Genomic DNA, 12,634 nt, shown 5'->3' with positions numbered 1-12,634 from the left:
CATGATTCAGCTTAGCACAGTTGGCAAATAATAGCTGGCAGTGCGGACCAAAATGGATTAGGGTTTCGTGGCATACTGTACCCAGTCATCACTCTTGGCCTATTCCGGTTGAGACTCTGGGGGCTTCAAGCAGACCGAGCTCTTCCCGAGTCTGGCAGAATCATATTACTTTGGGCTCCGGCTAATGATACTCAGGTCAAGTCCACTTAAGTTTATCCAGCCCAATTAACTTTTTCAGGAGTAGGGCCATTTGAAATTTGTGTTTGGCAGGTGATGAAATACCAATTAAAAAAGCAAAGAAATGTGCTATATTTCACCTCAGTGTCATCGAATTTTCTAGATACAATGTGTCTCTGCGGTACTATAGCTATCAGAGATGGTCCATAATTTAGAGAATCTCCGTTGCTATTGCTTTTACTAGCTACGGCAGTGTTTTTCGTAGTTTGCCATTGAAAAGTGCACATTCATTATCCATAACATTTGTTCCAGGCTACCAGCATGTAAGATAAACATGCACAATAATACAGGATACAATTTGTGTCTCTGTGGTCCTATAGCTATCAGAGACAGGTATGTAGAAATAGCTCCACCAATTCCTGGTTGCTAAAATTCTAATAGTTTGGCTGAATGCAGTTTATGTGACGAAACAAGCAAGTATAGTGTAGATAATCCATGTACCATCAAAACCGATGTGAAGAATCTTTTCCATAACCAAAAATATTGTATTTTCAGCTGTTTGAAGCTTGTGTACAAAACCGAAAGTAAAAGATGTAAAAAATAAACTTAAGAATTGGAAGCATAGAAATTGTGCACACAGGACAGATCAACCACTTCTTAGACTTGCTTTCAATAAGAATGACAGATCGGGCCTTGAGACGGGCCTGGACATGTACTGGCTTAAGCAGGGGGACACGTCTGGCACTGCAGCTTTGAGTCCCTGGCGGCGTAGTGTGTTACTGATGGTAGGCTTTGTTACTTTGGTCCCAGTTCTCTGCAGGTCATTCACTAGGTCCCCCCGTGTGGTTCTGGGATTTTTGCTCACCGTTCTTGTGATCATTTTGACCCCACGCGGTGAGATCTAGCGTGGAGCCCCAGATCGAGGGAGATTATCAGTGGTTTTATATGTCTTCCATTTCCTAATAATTGCTCCCACAGTTGATTTCTTCAAACCAAGCTGCTTACCTATTGCAGATTCAGTCTTCCCAGCCTAGTGCAGGTCTACAATTTTGTTTCTGGTGTCCTTTGACAGCTCTTTGGTCTTGGCCATAGTGGAGTTTGGAGTGTGACTGTTTGAGGTTGTGGACAGGTGTCTTTTATACTGATAACAAGTTCAAACAGGTGCCATTAATACAGGTAACGAATGGAGGACAGAGGAGCCTCTTAAAGAAGAAGTTACAGGTCTTTGAAAGCCAGAAATCATGCTTGTTTGTAGGTTACCAAATACTTATTTTCCACCATAATTTGCAAATAAATTCATTAAAAATCCTACAATGTGATTTTCTGGATTTTTTTTCTCATTTTGTCTGTCATAGTTGAAGTGTACCTATGATGAAAATTACAGGCCTCTCTCATCTTTTTAAGTGGGAGAACTTGCACAATTGGTGGCTGACTAAATACTTTTTTGCCCCACTGTATATTAACATATTCTCATTCACCCCTTTTAGATTTGTGTGTATTAGGTAGTTGGGGAATTGTTAGATTACTTGTTAGATATTACTGCACTGTTGGAACTAGCAGCACAAGCATTTCGCTACACTCACATTAACATCTGCTAACCATGTGTATGTGACCAATACCATTTGATTTGATTTAGAAGGTTGTGGTACTCAAGGAGACTGAGGTAGGGGCCTCTCGTCTGCTTTTGAATTAGCAATCTGCAGAGATTTCTCAGCAAGGTCATTACATTGAGGGTATCCACTGAGCACGGACCTACGCCGATGTCCATTGACGTCTTTTTTTGGTCTTGTCAGGCCTTGATTTTCCCCAAACATAGATGTGTATTATTGGTTCAAATTTGGGTTAGGGGGGATGGATCAGGGGCATTAAGGAGTGGGGGAGAGGAATCAGGGGCTGTGGGGTATGGGAGAGGGGTCAGGGGCGTTAAGGAGTGTGTGGAGGGGGACAGGTGGTCGGGTGGTCTGGGTCTTCATGTTGTTGTTGTCTGGCAGAGGGGGTGGGGGGTTTGTGGCATTGGCCTGTTCAGCGTAGAAAAGGGGCAGGTTCGGTAGTAGTGCCCCTACCTCCATCACAGGTTGCAGGGTCATGTTGATTTGCATTCTGAAGCCTTTGCTGATTTTACAGATTATGGCTGTACAGGCTGCGGCCAGATGGCTCAGTTGGCCAGAGTTCCTGCACAGCTTGGGCATGCCGTAAAAGTGGACAGAGTCCCTGTTGTTCCCCAGTGTGATGGTGCTGGGTATGTGATTCCTGTAATAACAACATCTGTTATCTGTAATACCAACATGTTTCAAGCAGACCACCATAGTCCGTTTGCCCAAGAACACAAAGGCAACCTGCCTAAATGACTACAGACCTGTAGCACTCACGTCGGTAGCCATGAAGTGCTTTGAAAGGTTGGTAATGGCTCAAATCAACACCATTATCCCAGAAACCCTAGACCCACTCCAATTTGCATTCCGCCTAAACAGATCCACAGATGATGCAATCTCTATTGCACTCAACACTGCCCTTTCCCACCTAGACAATAGGAACACTTATGTGAGAATGCTATTCATTGACTACAGCTCAGCATTCAACACCATAGTACCCTCAAAGTTCATCACTAAGCTAAGGATCCTGGGACTAAACACCTCCCTCTGCAACTGGATCCTGGACTTCCTGACGGGCCGCCCCCAGGTGATGAGGGTAGGTAGCAACACACCTGCCACGCTGATCCTCAACAGTGGAGCTCCCAGGAGTGTGTGCTCAGTCCCCTCCTGTACTCCCTGTTCACCCACGACTGCATGGCCAGGCACGACTCCAACACCATCATTAAGTTTGCAGACGACACAACAGTGGTACCCCTGATCACTGACAATGACGAGACAGCCTATAGGGAGGAGGTCAGAGACCTGGCCGGGTGGTGCCAGAATAACAACCTATCCCTCAACGTAACCAAGACGAAGGAGATGATTGTGGACTACAGGAAAAGGAGGACCGAGCACGCCCCATTCTCATCAACTGGGTTTTAGTGGAGCAGGTTGAGAGCTTCAAGTTCCTTGGTGTCCACATCAACAACAAACTAGAATGGTCCAAACACACCAATACAGTCGTGAAGAGGGCATGACGTACGGCCCAGTACATCACTGGGGCTAAGCTGCCTGCCATCCAGGACCTCTACATTAGGCGGTGTCAGAGGAAGGCACTAAAAATTGTCAAAGATTCCAGCCACCCCAGTCATAGACTGTTCTCTCTACTACCGCATGGCAAGCGGTACCGGAGTGCCAAGTCTAGGATAAAAAGGCTTCTCAACAGTTTTCACCCCCAAGCAATAAGACTCCTAATCAAATGGCTACACGGATTGTGTGCCCCCCCAACCCCTCTTTCACACTGCTGCTACTCTCTGTTTATCAAATATGCAGTCATTTTAACTATACATTCATGTAAATACTACCTCAATTGGGCTGACCAACCAGTGCTCCCGCACATTGGCTAACCAGGCTATCTGCATTTTGTCCCGCCACCCACCACCCCCTCTTTTACGCTACTGCTGCTCTTTGTTCATCATATTTGCATAGTCACTTTAACCATATCTACATGTACATTACTACCTCAATTAGCCTGACTAACCGGTGTCTGTATGTAGCCTCGCTACTTTTATAGCCTCGCTACTGTATATAGCCTGTCTTTTTACTGTTGTTTTATTTCTTTACTTACCTGTTGTTCACCTAATACATTTTTTTGCACTATTGGTTAGAGCCTGTAAGTAAGCATTTCACTGTAAGGTTGTACCTGTTGTATTTGGCGCACGTAACAAAAACGTTGATTTGATTTGTTAGACTTAAAGGGGGTAGTTAATGCTAAATCTATATTTGGGTCAAATTCCTCTTACCTTAAATTGTGGCTGAATGCCCATTGTGACAGAAGCCACAATAATCCATTATTTACTTCTGGCTACAGATTTCATGAATGGAAACAGCCGAACCGATGTTAGCAAAACTTCCTCAAAAACACTTCCTCACAGCCTAAAAATCCCCACAATTCAATTGTGTGAGGATTTTTACGCTATGGTTGTAAAAATCATCACAGCATGAGAATTCTCACAGTTCAATTCAGGGTTAACTCTGGGGTGTGAAGACTTGCTTTCCGAAATCAATCAAATGTAGAATCTTTTCCTTTTTTTTCCTTTTGCTTCATTGATCAGGTTGTGTAGATCAATAGGATAACAATTCAATTGAATACATTTTTAGATTTCATTTTAAGGCATCATAATGTAAACTTTGCAAGGGGTGTGTAAACTTTCACTCGGCACTGTATGTGGCCTGACCAAATTCATGTAGAATTTTGAGATATAGATCTGTCATCCTCAGTGAAAGAAAGTCTGACAAATGGTAGATCCATGCTTTGTACACTATTTCTAGGGCTGTGACAATTCCAGTATCGCAATATTTTTCCAAACTATTTGGTCTTTTAAAAACCTGCTGTATGTAAAATATTGCATGCTATAGCTTGCAAAATAAATGTGACTGGATGACAACATGATGTTTATTCTCAACATTAGGGGTGCTTTCCTAAATTAGTTAAATCTGCTTTGTTTTTTGTTTCCTTGCCACGATAGTAACGAGTATTGCAATACTGGTATCGTCTCGCCCATAGCTATTTCTATGCTTCCCATCCTTAAGTTTAGCTTTTGTGTCTTTTTACTTTCGGTTTTGTGCTCTAGCTTCAAACAGCTGAAAATAAAAAGATTGGTTACTGAAAATATATTTCACAATGGTTTAGATTGTACAATGATTAGCTACACCGGAGAGATTCAAACCTCTCCTCTGGGCCCCCCAGCTGTTCCATGTATTGGAACTATTCCACAGCAAGCACACCTGATTCAACTTGTCAACTAATCATCAATCCCTTGAATAGGTGAATCAGGTGAGCTAATTCAGGGCTACAACAAAATTGTGAAACCTCTGGGGTTTAGAAAACCACTGCGCTACACAACATTGCTCGTTTTGATACAAACTGAAATTAGGCCAACACAGCAGAGTGATTTCTACATACGGAGCCTCTAACATGGTTTTCAATTGATATAACATTTATGATAGGGAAGCTTTGAGGTGATTGTTTAACTCTCTCTGACTGATGGTATAGTATTTAGTATTTTATTTTTGGTATAGTATTTAGTATTTTATTTTTAGTATAGTATTTTTTATTTTATTTTTTTATTTTATATTAGCCTTTGCTGAAGCAGCAGCTACCCTTCCTGTGGACAAAACATGACATAATACAGAACATCAATAGACAAGAACAGCTCAAGGACTGAACTACACACATTTAAAATAACAACAATAGAACCAAGAAAAGGTCCCACTGACAGCTACACAGATTGCTGAGTTATCCACACATCAGCACACATACAGTACATACAATGCCTTCAGAAGGTATTCATACCCCTTGAATTATTCCACATTTTGTTACAGCCTGAATTCAAATTAAATTGCTTTCTCTCACTAATCTACACACAATACCCCAAAATGACAAAGTGAAAACATGTTTTTAGACATTTTTGCAAATGTATTGAAAATGAAATACAGAAATATCTAATTTATATAAGTACTTACACCCCTGAGTCAATACATGTTAGAATCGCCTTGGGCAGCAATTACAAATACTGGAAGTCTTTCTGGGTAAATCACCTGGATTATATATTTGCATTAATCTTTAAAAAATTATTCAAGCTCTGTCAAGTTGGTTGTTGATCATTGCTATACAGCCATTTACAAGTCTTGCCATAGATTTTCAACCTGATTTAAGTCAAAACTGTAACCAGGCCACTCAGGAACATTCAATATAATCTTGGTGAGCAACAAAAACATTAGGAACACCTGCTCTTTCCATGACATACACTGACCAGGTGAAAGCTATGATAACTTATTAATGATGTAACCTGTTAAATCCTCTTCAATCAGTGTCGATGAAGGTTTGGAGACGGGTTAAAGAAAGATTTTTAAGCCTTGAGACAACTGAGACATGGATTGTGTATGTGTGCCATTCAGAGGATAAATTGGCAAACATAATATATAAGTGCCTTTGAACGGGGTAGATGACAGGCACTTCAGTTTGAGTGTGTCAAGAACTGCAACGCTGCTGGGTTTTTCCACGCTCAACAGTTTCCCGTATGTATCAAGAATGGCCCACCTCCCAAAGGACATCCAGCCAAACTGACACAACTGAGGGAAGCATTGGAGTCCATATGGACCAGCATCCCGTTGGTTGAATCGGTGTTTGAAATTCACTGCTCGACTGAGGGACCTTACAGATAATTTTGTGTGTGGGGATGAGGTTGTCATTCAAAAATCATGTTAAACACTTACTGCACACAGAGTGAGTCCATGCAACTTAAGTCCATGCAACAATAAGTTGCATGGACTCACTCTGTGTGCAATAATAGTGTTTAACATGATTTTTGAATGACTTGTTAAGCACATTTGTACTCCTGAAGTTAGTCTTTTCATAATAAAGGGGTTGAATACTTGACTCAAGACATTTCAGCTTGACATTTTTTATGAATTTGAAAACATTAAAAATGATATAATTCCACTTTGACACAATGGGGTATAGTGGGTAGGCCAGTGACACAAAATCACAATTTAATACATTTTAAATTCAGGCTGTAACGCAACAAAATGTGGAAAAAGTCAAGGGGTATAAATACGTTCTGAAGGCACTGTATGTCTAAGAGCTATCCAGGTCAGAGAGGCATTGTACTGTGAGGTGTTGTTTTGTGTTTTAAAGCTAATTTTGCTGTTTGCTTGAATAATCTGAGAACGCTATATAGTGTTCGTTGCCTTGAATTCGTTCTGGATTTAGGAACTGTGAAGAGACCCCTGGAGGCTTAAGTCTGTCAGAATGATATGTATATTGATTATACAGCCAATTTGGAATTTTCAACAACATTTCTCACAAAAACAAGACTTGATGCAGTCAATTTCTCTACTTTGAGCCAAGAGAGATGGACATGCACACTATTGACATTAGACTGTTGACACTCTGGGTACATTGAAGGGCAAGGCATGCTGCTCTGCTCTGGGCCAGCTGCAGCTTTTCTAGGTCCTTCTTTGCGGCACTTGACCAGTATAACCAGTACTTGTTTGGTCGACTGTGATGTTAAAAATGCTGCGCATCTCTTCATCAGACAGACCTCTCCCCATCTTTACAACAATTTAATCAATATGTCTTGACCATGACAATTTAGTGACACCAAGAAGTTAAGTCTCAATTTACTAAACAATTCCATCATTCATTACCAGATTCAGCAGAGATCTAGAACATAGGAAATTCTTTGTACCAAATACAATTCTTTAAATTTTAGATATGTATAGAACATAGGCATGTTTACCTAGCCAACCCAATTCCAATAATTTGGCATATCTGATACAGACCTGATCCTTTTCCCAACAGGTCTGCAACAAAAGACCTCGTGGAATCGGGCCTCATAAATGCTTCGATTTCATACTAAATATGTGCATAAGATCTGTTCTCAAAATGTGAGTATGCATGTTTTATAAAATGTTTGTACGAATGTATAAAGTGTCGTAAATCAACCATAATCTTTCATTTATAAATCAGACATTTTTGTAAAATTGAGTGCATATGCATGAGCATTGGAGCTCCGCTTAGTAAACACCCCTCACTCACCATATATGGTAACAAGTTACACATTTATTTGCTTTATAAGGCTATGGATTAGGACAAGAATTGACAAAACAAGGTCATTTTTCTAAATTTTCTCCACGTCACCTTCATCCAGTAGCATAATTTGAAAGATGGATTTCTCAAAGATTTTATACAATTTAATACAGTTGAAATTATATTAAATGTTTCACAATGATCATAAATATTCAAATTGACGGCCGTCATGTATTAAATGTAAGATGGATTCATGGCATGGTGATTTCAGTTTTGTTATATAAACACTGCGAGGCAGAACTTAATGCATGTTAGTGCAGGGGTGTATTCATTATGACAGTTCCAGAGCAAAACATTGCACAACAGAAACTGTTTACGCCAAACAGAAACCATTTTGCAACGAAAACGTGTTACTATTGGACAAATTCAGGTCGGTCCCGCCCCATTTCTTTCCGTTTGCTTCTTAAACGTTAAATAGTTTGTGTTGCAAGACGCAATGAATAAACCTGTCACATTCTTACCATAGTTCTGTTATTTTATTCTTTGTTTAAGTATGGTCTGCGTGAGTTGGGGTGGGCAGTCTGTTTGTTTTTCTATGTTGGTTTTTGTGTTCAGCCTAGTATGGTTCTCAATCAGAGGCAGGTGTCGTTAGTTGTATCTGATTGAGAATCATACTTAGGTAGCCTGGGTTTCACTTTTGGTTTGTGGGTGTTTGTTTCTGTGTGAGTGTTTGGGCCACACGGTACTGTTTCGGTTTTGTAAATTCACTTTGTCATTTATTGTTTCGTGTTCTGAGTTTTAATTAAATATCATCACTTACCACGCTGCGCTTTGGTCCGATCCTTACTCCTCCTCAGATGAAGAGGAGGAAATCTGTTACAAAACCTCTGGATTTCTTAAAACGATACTAAGGGGAGATTACTTTGGTTGAGGTCGGGGGATTGTGGAGGCCAGGTCATCAGCCTGGATGTGTGTTGGGTCATTGTCCTGTAGAAAAATGAATGATCGTCCCACTAAGCCCAAACCAGATGGGAAGGCGTATCGCTGCAGAATGCTGTGATAGTCATGCTGGTTAAGTGTGCCTTGAATTCTAAATAAATCACAGTGTCACCAGCAAAGCACCCACACACCACCTCCGTGCTTTACGGTGGGAAAGATCATCCGTTCACCCACACCGCTTCCCACAAAAACACGGCGGTTGCAACCAAAAATCTCCAATTTAGACTAAAGACCAAAGGACAAATTTCCACCGGTCTGATGTCCATTGCTCGTGTTTCTTGGGTCAAGCAAGTCTTTTCTTCTTATTGGTGTCCTTTATTAGTGGTTTATTTGCAGCAATTCGACCATGAAGGCCTGATTCACACTCTCCTCTGAACAGTTGCTGTTGAGGGGTGTCTGTTACTTGAACTCTGTGAACTATTTATTTGGGCTGCAATTTCTGAGGCTGGTAACTCTAATGAACTTATCCTCTAAAAGTGGTAACTCTGGGCCTTCCATTCCTGTGGCGGTCCTCATGAAAGCCAGTTTCATCATAGCACTTGATGGTTTTTGCGACTGCACTTGAAGAAAAGCCCAAAGTTCTTGAAATGTTCCGTATTGACTGACCTTCATGTCTTAAAGTAATGATGGACTGTCGTTTCTCTTTGCTTATTTTAGCTGTTCTTGACATAATATGGACTTGGTCTTTTACCAAATAGGGATATCTTCTGTATACTCCCCCTACCTTGTCAAAACACAACTGATTGGCTCAAACACATTAAGAAGGAAAGAAATTCCACAAATGAACTTTTAACAAGGCACACCTGTTAATTGAAATGCATTCCAGGTGACTTCCTCATGACACTGGATGAGAGAATGCCAAGAGTGTGCAAAGCTGTCATCAAGGCAAAGGGTGGCTACTTTGAAGAATCTCAAATAGTTACTACATGATTCCATATGTGTTATTTCATAGTTTATGTCTTTACTATTATTCTACAATGTAGAAAATAGTAAAAATAAAGAAAAACCCTTGAATGAGTAGGTGTTCTAAAACTTTTGACCGGTAGTGTAGGTGCAACAATAACCTTGATTGCAAGCAAAAAACACACAAGAAAAAACCAGCAGGGCACGGTTTCCCAAAAGCATTTTAAGGCTCAGTTAATCATTAGAACCTTCAGAAGAGCATTGTTAAATCTCTGAAATGTTTTCCAAAATCATTGTTACTAAAGTTACACTTCAAAATGCTCATTATTTTCCGACTGCTTTGTTAGTTTTTTCGCGTCACTTTATACACAGAAGATCAGTGCTAAACAGAACCAAGATATTAATATGTCTTTGAGAACGCAGATAATTTCAGAACATAGTTGACTTCAAAGTTGCAAATGTATTTGTAATTCTTAAATTGGCCTTACAAACGGCCAGCTTCAGTCAGCTGATTCTAGCCATCCTTTATGGTTAGTTTTAGTCGGGCGCTTAGTCTCCCATTTAGAGGACCCCCACTTTTGTTAGTGTCTTAATGGTCAAGGTCACGCCAAATAATAATCACCACATCTCCTTCAGCCTATCAGTGGCCTTGATTACCAGGACTTCAGTTTCAGTTAGCCTATGACCCCAGCATGCTGTGTGGTCAGAAAACACACTTTCCCCATCCTGATGAGCACTTCACAGTTCACCCTCCTGCTGAACGTTCCCTCCTGTGGACTGAATCCCTGTATGTCTGATGTTTAATTGTGAGTGCATCTAAACAACCATAGTCAATGTCAGTTCGCACTGGACATGATTCTCAGTTATCTGAACCCTGAGTGGTCAGATGTGTGTGTGAGGTGGACATCTTCTTCCATTAAACTTCCCTTAACCTGGACATCCGCATCATCTTTGTTCCGACCGGACATTCTGTTGCTTTCGACCTTAAGCCAGCACCCAAGGATTCGTATTACATTCATGGTCCTTCGATTCTCTACAACCCTACCCCAATTTTTCAAATACAGTATAGGCTATATGCAAAAAATAGGCTACAGACAGCAGCCTATGATTAGAAAAATGTAACTCAATTGATTGAACATGGAATTTATTTCATTATGATCTAAATATTCTAGATTTTTTAACGTTCTGGGAATGGAAGTGAACATTTTTCATGTGCAGAGAACGTACATTTTTAGGTTGCAGGGAGGTTCTGAGAACATTTTACTGTGGATCCCTGAATGTTTTCCTGGGAGGTTTAATTAACATTCTGAGAACAGAAATTCTAGGTTATTTGAAGGTAATTAAATAACGTTCTGAGAACATGTTTCAATAAGACTTTTCAAAACACTGCCATCAAATATACATACACACACACACAGTGCATTCGGAAAGAATTCAGACCCCTTGACTTTTTCCACATTTTGTTGCCTTATTCTAAAATGAGCTTTTCCCCCTAATCAATCTACAAACAATATCCCATAATGACAAAGCAAAAACAGGTTTTTGAAACATTTGCACATTTATTAAAAATGTAAAACTGAAACATCACATTTACATATAAATATTCAGACCCTTTAAATCAGTACTTTGTTGAAACACCTTGGGCAGCGATTCCAGGCTTGAGACTTCTTGGGTATGACGCTACAAGCTTGGCACACCTGTATTTGGGGAGTTTCTCCCAATCCTCTCTGCAGAGCCTTTCACGCTCTGTCAGGTGGGTTGGAGAGCGTCGCTATACAGCTATTTTCAGGTCTCTCCAGAGATGTTAGATCGGGTTCAAGTCCGGGTTCTGGGTGGGCCACTCAAGGACATTCAGAGACTTGTCCCGAAGCCACTTCTGCATTTTCTTGCCTGTTTGCTTAGGGTCGTTGTCCTGTGGTAAGTTGAACATTTGATGCAGTCAGATCTTGAGCGCTCTGGAGCAGGTTTTCATCAAGGATCTCTCTGTACTTTGCTCTGTTCATCTTTCCCTCGATCCTGACTAGTCTTCCAGTCCCTACCACTGAAAAACATCCCCACAGCATGCTGCTGCCACCACCATGCTTCATCATGGTGCCAGGTTTCCTCCAGACATGACGCTTGGCATTCAGACCAAAGACTTCAATATTGCTTTCATCAGACCAGAGTGTCCTTTAGGCGCCTTTTGGCAAACTCCAAGCGGGCTGTCATGTGCCTTTTACTGAGGAGTGGCTTCCATCTGGCCACTCTACAAAAAAGGCCTGATTGGTGGAGTGCTGCAGAGATGGTTATCCTTCTGGAAAGTTTTCCCATCTCCACAGAAGAACTCTGGAGCTCTGTCAGAGTGACCATCGGGTTCTTGGTCACCTCCCAGACAAAGGCCCTACTCCCCCGAATGCTCAGTTTGGTTGGACAGCCAGCTCAAGGAAGAGTCTTGGTGGTTCTAAATGTATTCCATTTAAGAACGATGGAGACCACTGTGTTCTTGGGGACCTTCAATTCTGCAGAAATGTTTTGGTACCCTTTCCCAGATCTGTGCCTCGACACAATCCTGTCTCGGAGCTCTACGAACAATTCCTTCGACCTCATGGCTTGGTTTTTGCTCTGACATGCACTGTCAACTGGGGGACCATATATAGACAGGTGTATGCCTTTCCAAATCATGTCCAATCAATTGAATTTACCACAGGTGGACTACAATCAACTTGTAGAAACATCAAGGATGATCAATGGAAACAGGATGCACCTGAGTATCATAGCTAAGGGTCTGAATACTTATCTAAGGGATATGTTTATTTTTATAAATGTACTAAAATGTCTAAAAACCTGTTTTCACTTTGTCATTATGGGGTATTGTGTGTAGATTGATCAGGAAAAAAACATGTAATCCATT

The sequence above is a fragment of the Oncorhynchus tshawytscha genome, linkage group LG05, assembly GCF_018296145.1.
Source record: "Oncorhynchus tshawytscha isolate Ot180627B linkage group LG05, Otsh_v2.0, whole genome shotgun sequence".
Lineage (NCBI taxonomy): Eukaryota > Metazoa > Chordata > Actinopteri > Salmoniformes > Salmonidae > Oncorhynchus > Oncorhynchus tshawytscha.
This window is presented reverse-complemented; position numbering follows the sequence as displayed.